Here is an 18,734-nt window from a genome sequence, read left to right as displayed (position 1 = left end):
TTAGATAATAGTCCTAGTAGTAGGATCTCTGGGTCAAAGATTAGAAACAATCTAGTAGCTTACATAATTTCCAGTTTTTTTCAAAACTGTTGAAAGAATTTGCAGCTATATTGGTTGTTAATTACTATACTTTTCTTTCCATAATCCTTTCCGTGGGTTTTCCCATATTTGTTGGCTTGATATTTACGAGTTATTTATTCAGTATTGCCCCAATTTTCATTCCCATTTTTATTAGAAATTTTGGACAGTTTAACTCGTTTTTAAATTGTATTATTTTGAGGGGAAAAAAAGCCTCATCTTTAATAATTTGCTTCCGATTCTATTTGTTAGAGAGCTTTACAAACATTATGGATTCACTCTAAATGGATAAGATCATATATTTAGAACTGGAAAGATCCTTAAAGGTCCTCTAGTCTAACATCTTTATTTTACAGATGAAGAAGCTGAGGTGCAACAAAGTTAAATTATTTTCCAAAGAATACACAAATAGCAAGTGATAGAGTTGGTTGGGATTTAAACCAAGTTCCTCTGGCTCCAAATCCTTTCTCTTTCTGCTTTACCATGCCATAATTACCCATAGTTTGGTTCCAAAATCAGCTAAATGAAGTGATGGTTATGTGATGCTTATTGCCAGTTACAGAATTTAACTTTTGTAACTGCTTTTCAGTCTTCCAAAGGACTGTCCTCTATAAATACAGTATGGCAGTAGCAGCAAGGAATAGTGACTTTACTGCAAGAATGCTAATAGTCTGAGTTCAATTGATGCATTAGTAATGGTACCACTGCATTTAGTAGCCTGTTAAGGGTAGAGAAAAACAATGACTTATGAAGCCTTACATACTGCCTAATTCCCAAATCATCCTCCAGTATTACAGTATTTTAATATTATATAGAGATCATTAAACATAGATGCTTTTTCCAATCAATTCATATCCAACTTTAATTAGGACTCAAATAATAAGATCCCTATCCCTATCCTTTCCTCCTCAAGACACCATTTAGAGACATCATAACCTGCTTCAACATACTTTCATCAGATATTTTTAATTCAAAGAATCACTTAACTAGAAAAACAACATGTCGATTCAATCCAATTTGATAAACATTTATTAAATGCTTACTTTTCATCAGACATTGTTCTATATCCTGGAGACACAAATATGAAAATGCAATAGTTCTTGCCCTCAAGGAACATATAATCCTAATATCTAGAAGACACTATTGGGGAAGAATCAGTTAAAGGAAGCATGTCATACTTTCCTCAGCTGGTCTTTTCCTTCCCTGCCATACTGCTCTAAAATGACACTATTCCAAGTTATTTTAAGATACCCCAAAGCTTTCTTATTTCTTCCTTTGACATCAAAGTATAAATGAGACCCTGCCACAGCAAGGTATACATGCTGTAGAATCATCAATAATAATAACAGACATTTACATGACACTTAAATGTTTGCAAAGCACTTTATATACATTTGAGCCTCTCATACTTATACTATTATTTCCATTTAACAGATGAGAAAAGTAAGGCTCAGAGAGATTAGGTGGCAATCACACAGCTAATAAATGTCTGAGGGTGAATTTGATTCCAGGTTTATCTGATTGCAGGCCTTGTACTCTCTCCATTCCACAACATTGAAGTGAAAATTCCTTATGGGAAGAAATTTTGGCAGTGAATCTACTATGTAATAATAGCCTTTTTGTAGCACTTTAAGATTTACAAAGCATTTTACAAATATTATCTCCCTTTATTCCCACAATTACGCTCAGAGGTAGGTTCTATTAATATCCACTAGAGAGAGAACAGCTAGGTGGTACAATGGATAGAGTCCTGAACCTAGAGTCAGGAAGATCTGAGTTCACATCCAGCCTCAAACACTTACTAGCTGTATGACCCTGAGCAAGTCACTCGATCTCTGCCTGTCCCAATTTCCTCATCTGTAAAATGAGGACAACAATAGCACCCTCCTCGCAGAGTGATTGTGAGACAATGTGAGATATATTTGTAATGCTGATTTTAATCTAGCAGATACACTCGAAGGAACCTTAGGGATCATCTAAATCAACTCCTCATTTTATAGGGGCTGAAACTGGGGCTCAGACAGAATGAAATGGCTTATGCAAAGTCAAATAGTTTGTTCAAGGCAGAACTTGGACCAGAATTTAGATTTCCTAACTCCCAAACCCTCGTCAATGGCTAAACTCCTTTGAACGAAGGTACAAAACAAACCTGTTTTGCAGGGGAAGTCTATTCAATGGACAGTAATGGCTATATTGAGCTTTCAGAGCAAAGGACCCTAAAAATATGTTGAAATTTCCCAGTCTTGAGTTTAAAATTGGGACAGGAAGGACCACAGTGCCCGGTAATTTGACTTCTGCTAGTTGAATTCAAAGGCTACACAAGTAACTTATGGAATATATGTACTGCTATGGACAGGAGTGGAATAGGTTGAGTACTGTTACTTTCAGGAAGGCAAATAATAGCTAACATTTCTATAATGCTTTAAAGCAAAATGCTTCACATATATTACCTTATTTTATCTTCACAACAACCCTGAGAGCAGGATGCAATTATCATTCCCATTTTAGAGATGAAACTGAGGCAGACACATATTAAACTCCTTGCCCAGGATCACAGAGATTACAGTTGTTTAAGGCAGGATTTGAACTCCATTATTCTCAATTCTAAACCCAGTACTCCATCCACATATCACCTTGCATTCTCAAAAACAATTTGAATTCAACAAAAACCTACCCTATACTTAATTATATATTATTGAAAAAGGCATTATAGCAAGACTTCAGTATAATTCTTCCTTAGTGATGATACTATTGTCCAGTGAAGTACCTGCTCCCATGTTTCATCACAGCATGAAGGTGACCCTGGCTAAACTAACAGATCCAAGGTCTGCCCATTCTTACCAGGCTGGAAAGAAAGGCTTTGAGTACAGATGGGCTTGCAACAGACTCTGTGTCTGCTTAGCCAAGTGCTGAAAGGCTCATTGCCAGGAGGTTGGCCAATAGGTAATGAATTTTTTTGGCCCTAGCAACTCATAATACAATTCAACTTGGTGTAAAAGGATTTTCAATCTTCATTAATAGAAAGAATGCCTGCACAGATGAACCATGTGGAGTATAGAAATATCCTCTGCCGCCTGGCTTCCCTGTCTTTCTTCAAATTCCAGTTAAAATTCCACCTTCTACAAGAAGTCATTTCGGATCTGCCTTAATTCTAGTGCCTTCTTTCTGTTGAATATCTCCAGTTTATTCTATACACACATACACACACACATACACACACACACACACACTGTTTGTACACAGTTGTTTACATGTTTACTTCCCCATTAGATTGTGAACTCCTCCAGGCCAAGGACCTCTCTGGCCTTTCTTTATATCCCCAGCACTTAGGCCAATGTCTGCCACAGAGTAGGTGCTTAATAAATTCTTGTTGATGGACTGACTGATGGTCATTACAAGTAGACATCACTCTTCTTCTAGGACTTCTCTTTAGAAGAGCTAATATTTATATAGCACTTTGAAGTTTATAAAGTGCTTTACATATATCATGCTAATTGAGCTTCAAACAACCCTGTATAGTAGGCACAATTTACCCCATTTCCTTCCTTTATGAGGAAACAGGCTGAGATTAGTTAAGTGATTGCCTTATGGTTACACAGTATCAGGGTCAGAGTTTGAACCCAGGTCTCTGATGATTCCGATGCCAAGCAACCTTCCTTACTGCTATACCATACTGTCTCTTCTCCATAGCTTCTCTATGCCCCCATAATACAGCATTCACTCTGAGGTGGACTTGTATGTGCTACAGCAGAAAATCCACTAGCCTAGAAGTCAGGAGGCCTGAGTTCTAACCCTGACCTGCCTCTTTGTGGCTAGCTGTGTGACCTTGGGCTAGTCAGTTAGCATGTTTTTGCCCAGGCCTCAGTTTCCTCATCTATAGAATGAGGGAGTTGAATGAGATGGGCTCTAAGGTCCCAGTTCTATGATTGTCATGAGGAAGATTTTTTTGAACTTGACATACACAAAAGAAGTTTTAACAAACATTTAACCTTACTCTTCTATCTGTGCTCCTTTGGCCCTGGTATTATTCAATAGAAGTCCCTCAGTCCACATATTGAAACAGAGCTATATCTAAAACAGTAAATGACAGTGTAATTTTCCTGAAGATACCCAGAGCCCTATAACGACTTTTACTCCAGTGAAGGTCACAGATATACAGGAATATGCCAGACAGACTTTAGTTTTAAAACCTTCAGTCTAATGGTTTTACATGCAGTCTTCTCTTGGCTGAGACTATTCCCCCACCTGGGCTTCTTTTCCCATTTCCTTCTGGTTATCCAAGGATCAGCTCAAGCTGAACAATTTCCCTTCATGAATCAGATATGCTGCATATGCCTCCTTCATCATGCCATTCCTTTGTACACAATCCTTCAGTGGTTTCCCATTTCCTAGAGTCTCTGGCTGAAATGCTTTTGTCTGGTTTTCCAAGCTCTCCGCAATAATTAACTCGCCCTGATCATCCAAACTTGCTTCCTACTTCTTCCCCAAACTCACCCTCTGTGGTCCTCAGATAGGCCTCTCTTTCTCTCTCATTGATAACTGGTGTTTGTTCCTGTCTTCATGACTTGGTTCATATTGTTCCCCCTTGCCTGATATGTTCTTCACTGTATTTCCTGCTTACCAAAATCCAGTCTATTGTTCAAGTCTCCTCATAATGCCTAAGTATTCTAAATTCTCTAGCTTCTTTGGATTCAATTCAACAATTATGAATAAGGGCTTATATTATACTTACATTGTATAAAGACAAAAACAAAACAATCCCTGACCTCAGAGAATTAACGTTTCATTGTTTTCTCCTCTGAAATTCCACACTATTACTAGCTTGCACCATACAAGTTCATAGTTAATATATCCTATTATTTCACGTATGGATCTGTCTCCTGATAAAACATGGCATAACTTTAGACAGTTGTTTCTTCACATGTAAAATGAAGTGGTAAACCTAGATAATCCTTCAGGTCCAGCTCTAAATTCTCTGATCTTAAACTATCTCTATTCTGTCAGCAGAGACAATTTCACCATTATGTGGTCTATAGATACTTCGACCCTTGCAGAGATCCGTGGATTATCAAATTGCTACAGGGTTATGAGAGATTTGGTATATGGGGGTATGTTTATAAAGGCAAACTTTTTCTTAAAATAGTAGTTGATTACCAATTGGAGGCTAAGTTGGAGAAAATTATTTAAAAAATAATTCATTCACTCATTCACTGCACATAGTGGAAAGGTCACTGGATCAGGAGTCAGAAGATCTGGGTATACTATATCTTAGTTTTGAGATTTACTATTTATAGGACATTGGACAGGTCTTTGAGAGAGGCTCTTTGAGCCATGTGAGTTTCTTCAGGCTCTGTAGTCACTTTGGATTCTTCTGACTTAAAGTTTCAAGAGAGAAGATGGAAGATGCCAGCCCCTTCATGCCTCCTTCATCATGCCATTCCTTTGTACACAATCCTTCAGTGGTTTCCCACTGAAGTTGATGAGGGAAAAGACTCTGAGAAGAAACTGACATGAGAAGAGCTGACAGTCTCCGTCATGTCCTTTTCTCCAGCTTGCTATACTGGGAACGTCAGGGAATTTCCCCTTTGGTGACATCTGGGATTCTTTCTCTTGCTTGAGCTGAATTACCTTGCTCCTAATAGGAGAGTTCCTTTATTCTATATCGTCTGGTATATATTCTCATAAATACACTTTCTCTGATACCTGTTTTGCTGTCAACTTGGATAGATGGGTTTTCCGTACCCCTTTCCATTTGTATTCATTGTAGGATTGTATTTGGTGGGAAAAGGATTTCAAGTCTTGGATATAAAGCTTGCATCCTCCTTTCCCCAATAAGAAACAGCAATTAGGAGTTTCACCCTGAATTTAGGAGTTCACCCTGAACCTGAAAACCATGTCCCCTAGATAAATAATATTTAAGGCAACAGATATAATTCTACCTTGGTACCCCTCTCTCTGAGGAGAGCAAAGTGATCACACTTCTAGCCCCAACCACCTATCCCCCTCCTGCCAGGAATTAAAATCTCTCTTGGAGAAGGGGATGAGGGGGGAGAAGTTAGAGATGTCTATTCTCCTTCATTTTAAAGCATATTCTGTGAGGACAGCCCTCACTTCACAGAATTGATAATAAATGCATCCTTTAAATGATAGAGAAGGAAGGAAAAAGAATTTCCATTCTGGATCCTGTTTTCACTGATGAGGAATAATAGATTGCTGAGTTTTATATTGGGAACCTTGAGGAGGAATGATCACCCAATATCTTAGAATTTGTGCCAGAAAAGGAGAAGAAAGCCAAGTATATCTGACATGTGCTCTAGACTTTAGCAAGCAGATTTCAAAAGACTTTTTGCAAGAATAATTAGGGTCGACAGAGCTGAAGGCAGCAGAGAGAACGGAGCTGCGAGCCCGGACAGCAGCGTGTGTTCGGAGCTCTTCGCCATCCGCAGAAGTTGGAACACCTACATCGACAACCTCATGGCGGACGGGACCTGTCAGGACGCGGCCATAGTTGGCTATAAGGACTCGCCCTCAGTCTGGGCCGCAGTACCCGGGAAAACCTTAACCAATATCACGCCAGCTGAAGTAGCTGTATTGGTTGGCAAAGATCGTTCAACTTTCTTCGTAAATGGGCTGACTGAGAGTACACCATGGACCTTAGTACAAAGAGCACTGAGGATGCTTCCACCTTCAACCTCACTGTTACCGTGACTGCCAAGACGCTAGTCCTGTTGATGGGGAAAGAAGGTATCCATGGGGGAATGATCAACAAGAAGTGTTATGAAATGGCTTCCCACCTTCGACGCTCTCAGTATTGATCCTCTCTGTCCTCCCTTCTTCCCCAAGGCTTCTGCACCATTTCCCTCACCATTTTTGGGGGGCCATTCCCCCACCCACTTGTTGCTGCCAAAACTACACCTGGATGGGGGAGGCAGGTTGGACGGACAGGCGCCCCCTCCCTATTTTCCTTCTGAACCTCTTTTCTGTGTGTAGTTGAAAAAAAAATTTTTTTTTCTGGAAACTTATATTGGAATATGAATAAAAGATTATATTAATAAAAAAAAAGAATAGTTCAGGTCTCATGGTCCGATGTTCTATACGGAAAGATAGCCTAAGAGGAATGGGAAACTCTCAGGAATGTAATTTTGAAGGCATATAGAGAAGCAGTTTTGAGGAGGAGAATAGAAATGTTGTCTAAAGAGACCAAAGTGGGTACCCAGGGAACTCACTAACCAACTTAACTTTTAAAGATATATAGAGATAGTATGGTAGCAAAGATTAAGTTTAGATTTAGGTAGAAGATAGAAGTAGAAAACAGAGAATTAATGCAGAAGTATGATTCAGTCCTTTAAGAACAGTGTAAAGAGTGTTAAAGCTTATAATGAGTTGTCAAGGAATGACAGAGTGAAGACTGTGTCTTTAAAGCTGTATTAAAGAAAATCATGAAGTATCATTGTATATATGGATATAAATTAGAGGATCTTCAGTTTAGTTCAACCAACTTTTGTTAAGTTCCTGCCATCCATGAAGCATTGATCTAGGCACAGGGGAACAAAGACAAAAATGAAAGACCCTGCACTTAAGGAGTTTATATTCTACTGGGAGAAGAGGGGATATATAGTCTGCACACAGATAATAAAAACAGGATAATTTGAGGAAGAAAAGAATATTAATGACTTGCAGAGTGGAGAAATTAGGATAGTCTTCATGTAGGATGTCTCAACTGAATTGAACTTTGGGATTTTAAGCTAGGGATTTTAAGTAGTGGAGGTGAGAGAGGACTATGGAATTTAGTCTGTATAAAGGTATCCCACAGGTGGCAGATGGAAGGTCAGGTTTAGAGAACAGATAGTAGACCAGTATGACTGATACCTAGAGTATATCAAGTGTAATAATATGAAACATCTAGAAAGGTAGCCTGGAACCAGATTGTGGAGGACTTTAAATGTCAGGCTGGCAAGTTGGTTGTGGAATTGTCAATAGAAATTTCCCAACTCCCCCCAGAATTCTTTGATCACAGAGCTGGAGGGGACTTCAGAGATAATCTAATTTAACCTTCCATGTCATCCCCTGAAACAGATGTTAGCATATAGACCACATTCTTTTTACTGATTCTCATCACAAGCACTATAAAGAAAAATGACAAAATGTCATATGAAATGAAGTTTCTTTTTGCCTCTGAATATACAATACAACTAATTCTGCCAAATTCTTCCTATGTCTTTCTAAGAAGAAACCTATGAGCCATCCTTCTGTTTAGCTCAACACTTTTTTTTGAGCTTTTACAAAGGACTATTTACCTTGACCCTTCTCCACCATTCAACCATCACCACTATGAAAGCAGAAGGGTGATACACAGGGCTATGTTTTGAATTTTTTCTTTGTTTCTTCATCATAATAGACAAAGAAATCATCCACTAGTGATCATACTACTAGTGACAGAGGCAGCTGATAGCCTAAAGGATAAAACTCTGGGCCTGGAGTCAGGAAGAGACCTGAGTTCAAGTTAGCTTCAGACACTCATTAGCAATGTGACCCTGGGCAAGTCGCTTAACCTCTATCTGCTATAGTTTCCTCAACCATAAAATGGGGATCATAATAACACCTATCTCCCAGGGTTGGTGTGAGGATCAAATGAGCTAATATTTACAAAGCAATTAGCACAATCCCTGGCACATAGTAGGCATTCAGCAAATGTTTATTCCCTTCCCCTGGATGATACTTTCCATATGTATCTAAGCCAGTCCAAGAATGCAGATGTAAAATGTCTCTGGGACTATACTCAAATACATCCCCACCAATTTCCAATAGCAATCTCATAGTATTTTGGAGATTACTATGGAATCTCAAAGGCACAAATTCTAGAAGGTTCTATGAAGCTGGAAAATCTGATGGAAATTGTATATAAAGAGGAAATGAGATTATTTTGACATAATTTCTGTTAGTGAACCAATTTTAACTTCTCATATTCACTACTTTTTATTCTGGTATTCATATGTTTATTAACATATAGACCCCATGACCATTATAGGCATGAATGATTAGCAGAAGGACTAGCAATCAGGGAAATCTCTTATGCATTAGAAAGGTCCTCATAGTATAAAGTGATTGATATGAAAATGGAGTCCTTGGCAATATTCAAGTCCTCATTCTGGTTTCTGCTATAACTGATTCTTCTATGTCTTTGTAAAGATGATATTCTATTAGTAGATGACAGAGAGAAGGCAGAACTACTCAACACCTATTTTACTTTCATGTCCCCTGTTCTTATCCCCTGAATCCCTTTTGTTGGTTACTTTGGCTTAACCATGCTTCCCACTAGACAGCTCTCCAGTCACAATTCATCCATAGGAGAGCAGATTTCAAAAACTTCTTTGAAAGGATAGTTAGGGTCCTATGGCCTAAAATTCTGTAGGGAACTTGCTGCCACTTAAAGAACCAACAACTGCCACATCATCCCACATTTGGTTCTAGCCCACAACAACATTTTTTAGAATTTTGCCAGGCATTTAATAAATCTAGCTCTCTTCCCCCTTGACATCTCTGGTTTTCTGATATCTCTTCTATTCTCTATAACTTCTCAAAGATCATTAATAGCAGTTCTCTCATAATTACATCCATAAATTCTCATAGTTATCAGACTTTAGAGCTTAAAGTTACTTTAGAGATAATTTTATAGTCCTTTTATTTTACAGGTAAAAAAACAATTCATTTGTCTGGATCTGGAGGTATGAATTAATTTAAAGTGACTTAGGTGTTCTCTTACTATCTTTTCAGCTATATTTGGCTTCAGTATCTTTATCATGACATTTCCAGGTTTAAACTGGATCTCTTTCCAGTTTTAACAACATTCATTTTCCTTCCTGGAGAAGTTGGAATTATGATGGGAGTTTTCCAGTTCTACCTTTTCTCTTCCACCTGCTAACATTATACAACCTTCCCTGAGCCAGGGGGCCTAGTATATTACTTCACTTCTTGCTCTAAATATAGATTTAAAATTCATTATGACTGTATTTTGCTGTTGTTGCATGTCCATATATCTCAGTTTAGCTTATACTTTAGTTGTCCTAACATTCTTTTGGGGTTATGCTCTATTGTGAGTTTGTTCTTGATTCTATATACCTCTTTCTTGTTTTATGTGTGTGTGTCCTTTCAATAACTGAACTCATCAGAGAGCTCACTGTGCCACCACAATTTTCTTTGAATGCTTGCCCCATTCTTTTTTATTGGAGGTAGTTCTCAATTTTATCATCAGGATTTCCATGTTTACATCCTGCATCTTGAATCATTTTCCTTTTTTCAAACCTCCCTCCTTGGAATCATACAAAGGTATCTTTACTGAATCTCTAGAAATGTATTTTCCTAAAGTCTAAGGCATATACATAGCCAGCATTGTCTCCAAAGGCGTCTGTTACTTCTGTATTACCAATCAGCCCTTCCCTCTTGATCAAGGCTATAGGATGTACTTTTCTGCCATGAGGAAATGGTAAGTCATCCCTGGACATTTTTATAAACTGCTTGTTGAAAAATTTCCAAGCTTGTAGAGAAACACAAACAACAAGAGAACAGAAAAATACAAAGAGAAGACAATGCTTTCCTTATAACAAACATTAATCATGTTGTGGAAAAAAACTTTAATACAATAATAGAAGGGAATAGTGAACACTGCTTTCCAAATCACTTCCTGAACTACAGGATAAAAGTGCATTATATTATTGAGTGAAAGCAATGGCCAATGCCCAAGTGCCTTGTATGATTTTTATAATCTCACTGCATTCTGCCAATTAGAGCTAACCATTTTTAATCCCCTATTCTTCCAAAGATGGCAATCCCTATGTTTTAAAAATGATAAAAAGGCATATAGCCAATTAATACCTTCTATTTATACTGAATTTTAATTATGAAACCCTTATTAGAAGTACTCTAGCAGAGTAAATTACAAACTGGCCTTAAAATCATAAAGGTCTAGGTTCAATTCCTGAATCTGTCTGACTCAGGGCAGGTCCCTCAAACTTTCAGTGCTCAAAACAACTCTCTAAGATTATAAATTACCTATACATTGCTGATCCTTGATGATGAAGGGGGTCTCCATAGTTCTGTGGACTGATGAAATCTCAGGGGATAGCCAAATACCCTTTATCAACTGAATTTTGAAAGAAAGCATGACCAAAATTGGAGAATTTTAAAGCTATAATGGAACTTGGAAGTTATCTCATCCAATCCCCTCATTGTGCAAATGAAAATCAAGCCTAGGAAAACAATTTATTTTTTAGGGCAATTAATTTAAATTGCCCAAGACCTTATGGATAATTCTTAGCAGAGTTAGCACTAGGTTCCTTAACTTTTAACTTCAGTGCTTTTTCCAATACACTGAACTTCCAAATTCAAAACTAAATTCAATTTATATTACTTCATTATCATTTATTCTGTGATCTCTAAATATACTTTTAAGCCAGGTTGCCAATACTATTTCTTCTTGAGCAGGAAGAAATGAAAAATGTGCCTAAGGCCTTTTCTGTGTTGGCAGAACAGGCAAGCTGGTGGAGACAGGTTTAAACTTAGTGGTTGTTTTCACAGAGATAAACTGCCATGAAGAGCAGATGGGGGTGATGTTTCCAAGTCCCTCCAGCTGCCAAAATTGCTGATAGAGAACCTGCAAACCATGACCTTTCATATCACCTTTCCTGTTCCTGGATCTCTTGAAGAAAAGATATCTTCTTTCATCAGGATGAAAATCTCATGGGATTTTTTGACTCAGGAATCCATGACTGGCTATATGGAGTATTTGGAGTACATGCTCCAAGAGCTACATTCTACCCTGTGTCTCCTGGTGTATCTCTCAGCTAAAACTACAGAACCAAAGCATAGGAAAATGATCTTCATTCTTCCTTTCACACTGTCTCTGGATTTAACCAAATGGCTCCCCCTCTTCTCCCATGTCTAATATATGTATATATATATATGTATATATATAGAGAGAGAGATGTCTATATATGTATACTCACACACATATACACATATATCTGTATATACATAGAGTTTCTTACATATTATCTCCCTCATTGGAATGTGAACTCCTGGAATACAGGGACTATGTTTTTGACTCTCTTTGTATCCCCAGCATTTAGTGCAATGCCTGGCACATAATGAGTACTTAATCAGTGATTGTTGACTGACTGGTTATAGTTTAGTGTAGGAATCCTGGATTGCTGGGAAGGGCATGGTCTTACAGTCAGAAGAACTGAGTCGTGGCTCTGACTTTTACTAGCTATATCACTCTGAGCAAGTTATTTCTATTTATTTGAGTTATAGTGAGGAAAGTATTTTGTAAACTTTAGCATACTGACAAATGTGAGTTTCCAACATTCATCTTTGTGTCACCTTCAACTTCTCCTTTTAGTTCTTGCACAATAAGGATTAATAAAGGCTTATTGAATGGGTATGGCTCATGTGGCTTGCCCAAGGTCCCGTAGCTAGTAAGTAGTAAAACTGGTATTCAACCATTGGTTCTCTGGCTCAAAACTCAGGGCACCTTCCACTACATCAGGCTGCTCTTTTTCTCTTCACTATTCTATGCCCAGGGCACGTACACTATCTGCACCTGCCTTTTTATATTACTGGGACCTGGAAAGAAACATAAAAGAGAATGTACTAACATGGCAGGTATTATCTTTTGCACCCTAAGATAATGCTGCTACTACTGACAGCTTTGCTAAGGAAGGGGGAGGAACAGGGGAGCAAGGAGCAAAAAGGAAGAGATGAGAGTGAGAAAAAGAGAGTAAGAGAGTGAGAAAGAAAGGGGGAGGGAGAGAAGGAAGAAAGGGTGACAGAAAAAGAGTGAGAGAGAGAGAGAGAGAGAGAGAGAGTTTGACTGAGAAGACTGTATAACTCAACAGTGTTGTTGTTCATCCTTCATTCTTGAAGAGGACCAATGACATCACATGGGTGATGGCTTGACTTTCATGTGAGTTGGATTTAAGTGAAGCAGAGCTGCACAGTCATCAGCCTCACTCTCTCTTCTAGTCATTGAAGTCCAGTAACAAAAGTCAAGACAACTGGCAATGGCCCAGCATGCAGTGGGTGACCTTGGCTTTTATAAATTCCTTTCCAGGATCTATATACAGAGATGCCCCCATTTACTTTTTTGTGGCAACCACTGCTGGCAGAGTGGTTTTATCCTTTTGCTTTGTGGACTGCATGATTCTTTTGCTCCATATAAACCAAGCTATATTTTTGGTTGTTGCATGCAAGTTTGGTCTGTCTTTTTCCTCAACAATCCACATTTTTGCCATGTGGCTTGAATTTGTCCTTCTTATGAGATTCTTGTAACTCAGAAAGGAAAAACTAACTTCTGTCTTCCTTGAATATGCTATCTTTACACTCTCTCTGGAGAGTAGAGGGGAAAAAAGCAAGCCTTCTCACACAGCCACCTTTGTATTTTGCATCGGGAATTCCTAAACAATGCAGATAGTCTAAAAGTCCACAGCACTCCATGATGTAAAAAAACACAATATACTATGATAAGAACATAGAACACAGAATGTCCACTTTGAGAAACAGCTTTCTTTTGTCTTTGGAGTTGTGAAAAACTGTCTTCCCCTCTCATACTGCTGGTTATTCATTGTTCTCCAGAGGACCTCATATACCATGCCACCTCTGAGGGAGGTTGCCATTCCTGAAATGCAACTTAAATGCTACGTGTGTGTATGTGTGTGTGTGAAAATTTCCTGAACATCCCCTTTCCCTCTCCACAGCTGAAGTGCTCTCTCTTCAATTCCCATTGAACTCTTTGCATCTTCCTTTTTTTCACCCCCCCCCCATTACACTCTACCTTGTAGTAAATTGATTTGTATCCTCCTTGGGAGAAGACAAGGGTCTATCTTCTTTCATCTTAGTATCTCCTAAGTCTCACATAATGGCTCATATATAGCAAGTAACAGGATCTCAGTGGAAATCCCAGTTCTGCCTTGAGCAGATAGATCCCTATCACCTTGAGCAAATTGCCTAACCTTTCTGAGCCTCAGTTTCCTCCTCATTTACAATGAGTTGGATGAAATGACCCATAAGATTTCTTTCAGCTATAGATCTATGATCATAGGATCTAATTTTTTGTTTAATTGAACTGAAGGAGACAAGCCAAAAAGTATCCCTCAATATCAGCTTTTTCAATTGTGCAGCTAAATGGAAAGGAAATAATCTGAAGCAAAATATATATAGATAGGTAGATGTACATATATATGTATACATATATATATATGTGTGTGTGTGTGTATGTGTGCACCTATCTATAATTATATTTTACCTTTGGAAATGGTAGGAAAGTGAGGTGAAATAGTTCACAAATAAAGCCATAACTAGGACGAGGTGACTGGGTCTTTGCTGCAGGGTGTACAAATGTGAAGGTACAACATTTTGAATCCTTAAGTAGTAAAGAAACACCAAGTTTCATAACTATTTCCCATGAATCATTAGGAAGTAACAGGGAATGCACTTCCCCTTCTCACTACTCCCAATAGTTTCCCCAGCAGTGTTTGAGAGTACATTTTGTACCACTGGCTCCTGGGGCAAAAATTGCTAGTTATGACTCCATCACTAAGATGCTGATTAGATTCCAGTATCATCGGGCACTTGAGAATTTCCAATCAGACCCAGTCCTAACAGATGCAAAGGATCTTTTGCCTCCTGTAAAATGGAGAATTGAAGATACAGAGGTATTGACACTGTCCTCTGACACTCATCATTGTGTCAGCATAATTAAGATGCCACTGTAATGAGGGAAGTCATAAGAGAAAAATTTCCAGTTAAATTCTCAGCAGTATTTAATATTTTATTCATTAGCATGTTGTTTTAGTCTGCCTAAGGTAAAACAGCTTAGAAAAATGAGACATTATACATAGTCAAGATGACAAGCTTCTCTTCCTGTGTATTTCTCCAGATCCTTGGTGCTTTACTAATTTTTAAATCTTTATCTTCTTAAAAGGGAGAGGGAAATATCAATTTAAATTAAAATATCCCTTGGGGGGAAGATATCAATTCCAAAACATTAGAGAATTGAGAAAGGATATGTTTAAACTTTGAAACATTTTCCTTTAACAGGCCAAAATATATAAGCCTGTTTCTTGTGAAAAGTTTCTTTGGCTTCTCTTTAATTCTGAGTTGAGAATGACCTTCTTTCATGTCACTTAGCCCTGCTTTTTTTTTTTCCTGGATGTTGAATTAGAGTGAAGTGGATGAAATTCTTGTGAAAACATGAAAGACTGCCCTGGATGCCATTATATTGAGTCGAATTTGGTGCTGTTTGGCAGTGGATACAGGTCCCAGATCTGCCATGTACTGAGAAGGAGCACCCTAGGCCAGGTCAGAGTGTTCAGTGGTGACAAGCCACCATCAGTACTCTCTCCTTCAGTTTAGTGCAATGGAAGGATTGGGGAATTTTCAGAGTCAGAGGACTATGGTTCAAATCCTGATTTCAAAACATTATCAAAATAATTGCTTTATAACATTGGGGAAGTCATCACCTCTCTGGGATGCCCCCTTTGTAAAAGGAGAGGACCGGAATAGATAGTCTTTAAAATCCCTTCCTCTTCCAAATCTTTTGACCTGGCTGTTTTGAGCCTCAGAATGTTGAGTTGCAAAGAGCTAGAAAAGACCTTAGATTCTACCTAGTCCAAATTCTTTATTTCAGAAGTGACCCGTTCAAGTTCATACATATTGTTATTGGCAAAATGGAGACTAGAATAGACTCCCAGCCAGCCCAGTGCTCTCTCCCCTGCATGGTGGAAAGTTTTGTTAGTTTTTCCTACTCCTCGGACAAGCATTATTATGCATCTTCCCTACACAGAGCCTTCTCCATGGTCTCCAAGGGCTCTAGGATTCTGGCCTGGTTCTGGAGACTTCTAGAAGGAGGCTGCCTCATTTCCCCTCCTTTCCAAGGAAAATATAAAACCACTACCCTTCTAGGCCCCCAAAGAATAGAGGCCTCTTATAACTGACTCTGAATGTATTAGAAAAAAAATAAAGCAAAAGGTAACTTAAATGAGCCATGAGTAAGACTGATGGGGTCATTTTATTGAAATGGAAGGCAAGACATGGTGCCATAAAGGCAGGAATTAAAGAGAGTTCATTAGTTTCAGCTATAAATCTATGCTTTGTGTGCTCCACTTCCCCATACCCCCCATGGCTCTTATGAATAGAAATGTTACAGCAATTTCAATTACAGTAAAAGACTGGTTTCTTAGTTACCCTATCAGCAAAATAGCGATAACATTGGGGCACTTCACAGGCTGTGTGCAAGAATGAATGTAAAGGATTATATGGTGCACTTTAAATAGAAATGGTTCTACCAGCACATCATCATAAACCCTGATGACACCATATTCAGTAAGGCAACTGGCCCATTCATTGTATGTGAGGCAGCCTCTTCCTGGCAGTGTAACAACTGGACAGACAGGAGCAGCCAGGAATGAAGGGAGCCTGGCAAAGGGGCAAGCCAAGGTAGAGGGTAGGCCTCCTACTGTGCTGTGGAAAGCTTGGTGTACAGCTCTTGGAGCCAGGAATTCCTCCGTCCCCACACACCTTTTGATTGCACTTAGGGAACAGGGATCTCTGCAGGCCCTCAGGGCTGGGCTATCATTGCTGTGAGTGACAGCCACTGCTGTAGCTACTACCATTACCACCTCTACTAGAATAAAACCAATTTATACTTACAAAGCCCTTTCCACAACAACCCTGTGAGCTGGGTAGTATAATTGTTACTACAGATATTTTTAGTATTTTTAGTCCTATACCAGAGAGGTGTCACCAAAGTTGGTCACCAATTAACCAAGGTTAGAGGGCCAGTACCTTGAAGGAGAATGTGGCATGATCAGAAGATGAACTCTTCCCAAGGAGAACCAGGGTCATGGTGAGGGTAGAGGAGTTGAATGGACACTGAGGCCTCAGGGAGAAAATATGAAAGATCTCTAAGGATCTGTTTTCAGACTGAAATTTCCCTTGTAAAAATTAAGAAGGGAAGCTTGCCTCTTAAAGATTGTTGATTTCTGATGTCATATCCCTGGGTTTGGGGAAGGACACACAGAGGTATAACTCTTACTCTTCCTGGTTGTGGAACCATTGTTATTTCTCCTGGGAAAAGAGGAGAAAGAGAATAACTTTAACTGCCACGCCTTATCTAAGAACCTTAGGCCTCTTAAATATTTCTCTGTTTGTTTGTCCTTTGTTTTCTAAGAAGACCAAGACATCAGGGAAATGATGATGTTACTTGCAATTGATTTTGATATGAGTAAGGGAAGGCTGTGAAAGGTCACCAGTCTCACTTTCTCCTCCAGAGCCATCTGGGTCTAGTGAGCAGATGGAAAGAAGAGGAGAAAAGCATATTTTAGGAGTAATCATATCATTTACTGTGTTTCCCCGATAATAAGACACTGTCTTATTAATTTTTTGGACAGAAAAACACCAGAGGGCTTATTTTCAGGGGAGGGCTTATTTTAATGAACATTGACAGCAATTTTAATAAACAGGTAAATGTGAACAAAAAAATGTACCTTTATTCAATAATGAATTCAATAAAGAACAGGATGATGCACTCACTGCTGCAGCTCTGATTGGATGCAGCTCGGAGCACGGCGTGCGTTTCACCGGAGGGGGAAGGGATGGTGCATACAGAGGGTACCGTAATGTAGCGTGTAGCGCAGGGGATCACCTTCACTACAGTAGCAATCTCAATAGGGCTTATTTTCGGGGGAGGGCTTATTTTAGAGGAATCTTACACAGTAAGGGGAGGGCTTATTTTCGGGATAGGTCTTATTATCGGGGAAACACAGTAGTAAGTGACTAGAACTGAGCCCGGAAAGGGAAAGTGAAGGTCCCAGTCCTGCAAAGAACCAAGCTTAAACTGGATTGGAAGAATTGAGGAAAGGGATGAATAGCTCCCCTCCCACTTACCCTTTACCCCACTCTCCCAAATATTTACTTTGGTTTCAGATAGTCACATTCTAGATGTCTCTCACCAAATCAGTGCAGTAGGCTGGCAGTTAAGGTACAAGTTTGGATGAATGAAATACTTGTGGATCATTTAACTGTTAACAAATTCAGGTTTACTTAGTCATAATATGGAAAGGATTCTCAGTAAGAATACAGCAGTGGTAGGGGTGGCCAGGTAGCACAGAGAGTAAGAGCACCGACCCTAGTGTTGGGATGGACCTGGGGATCGAATCCAGGCTCAGACACTTAGCACCCACCCAGAAACACCTGGCCGTGTAACCTTGAGCAAGTTACTTAACCCCCATTGCTTTAAAACATTAAAAAAATAATACACCAGTGGTTCAGATAGATGCCACCCTCGTTGTCTCCATATGGAAGTAAGTATGATCAGTAGGGCAAGGTATGATGACCCACAGTGGGGCATTGCCAAGCCTCAAGGGCTATGACTTCTCATAGGCAAGCCTCCTTATGTACTTCAAAATCAGTATCTAGTCTCTCTCTTCCTCAGTCCATTTTCCACTCAACTGACCATGCTACTATCCTGACCAAGAAGCTTCAATGGCTCCCTGTCGCTTTTATGATAACTTATAAACTAACTCCTTTTTTTTTCATCTAAAGTCCTTCACAGTCTGGTTCCAACATATTTTTCCAAAATGACTTCACATTGCTCTCTAGCA

At 39.0% G+C, this 18,734-nt stretch overlaps 1 pseudogene; it reads left to right on the top strand.

Annotated features, from left to right (window-relative positions):
• The first annotated feature begins 5,613 nt into the window (after positions 1–5,613).
• LOC138168344 (profilin-1 pseudogene) lies at positions 5,614–7,063 on the top strand (annotated as a pseudogene).
• The last annotated feature ends 11,671 nt before the right edge of the window (positions 7,064–18,734 follow it).

This window comes from Petaurus breviceps, unplaced genomic scaffold, assembly GCF_028583685.1.
Source record: "Petaurus breviceps papuanus isolate PSGF00001 unplaced genomic scaffold, PetGlider_PUasm1.0 37, whole genome shotgun sequence".
Classification (NCBI taxonomy): Eukaryota; Metazoa; Chordata; class Mammalia; order Diprotodontia; family Petauridae; genus Petaurus; species Petaurus breviceps.
This window is presented reverse-complemented; position numbering and strand designations above follow the sequence as displayed.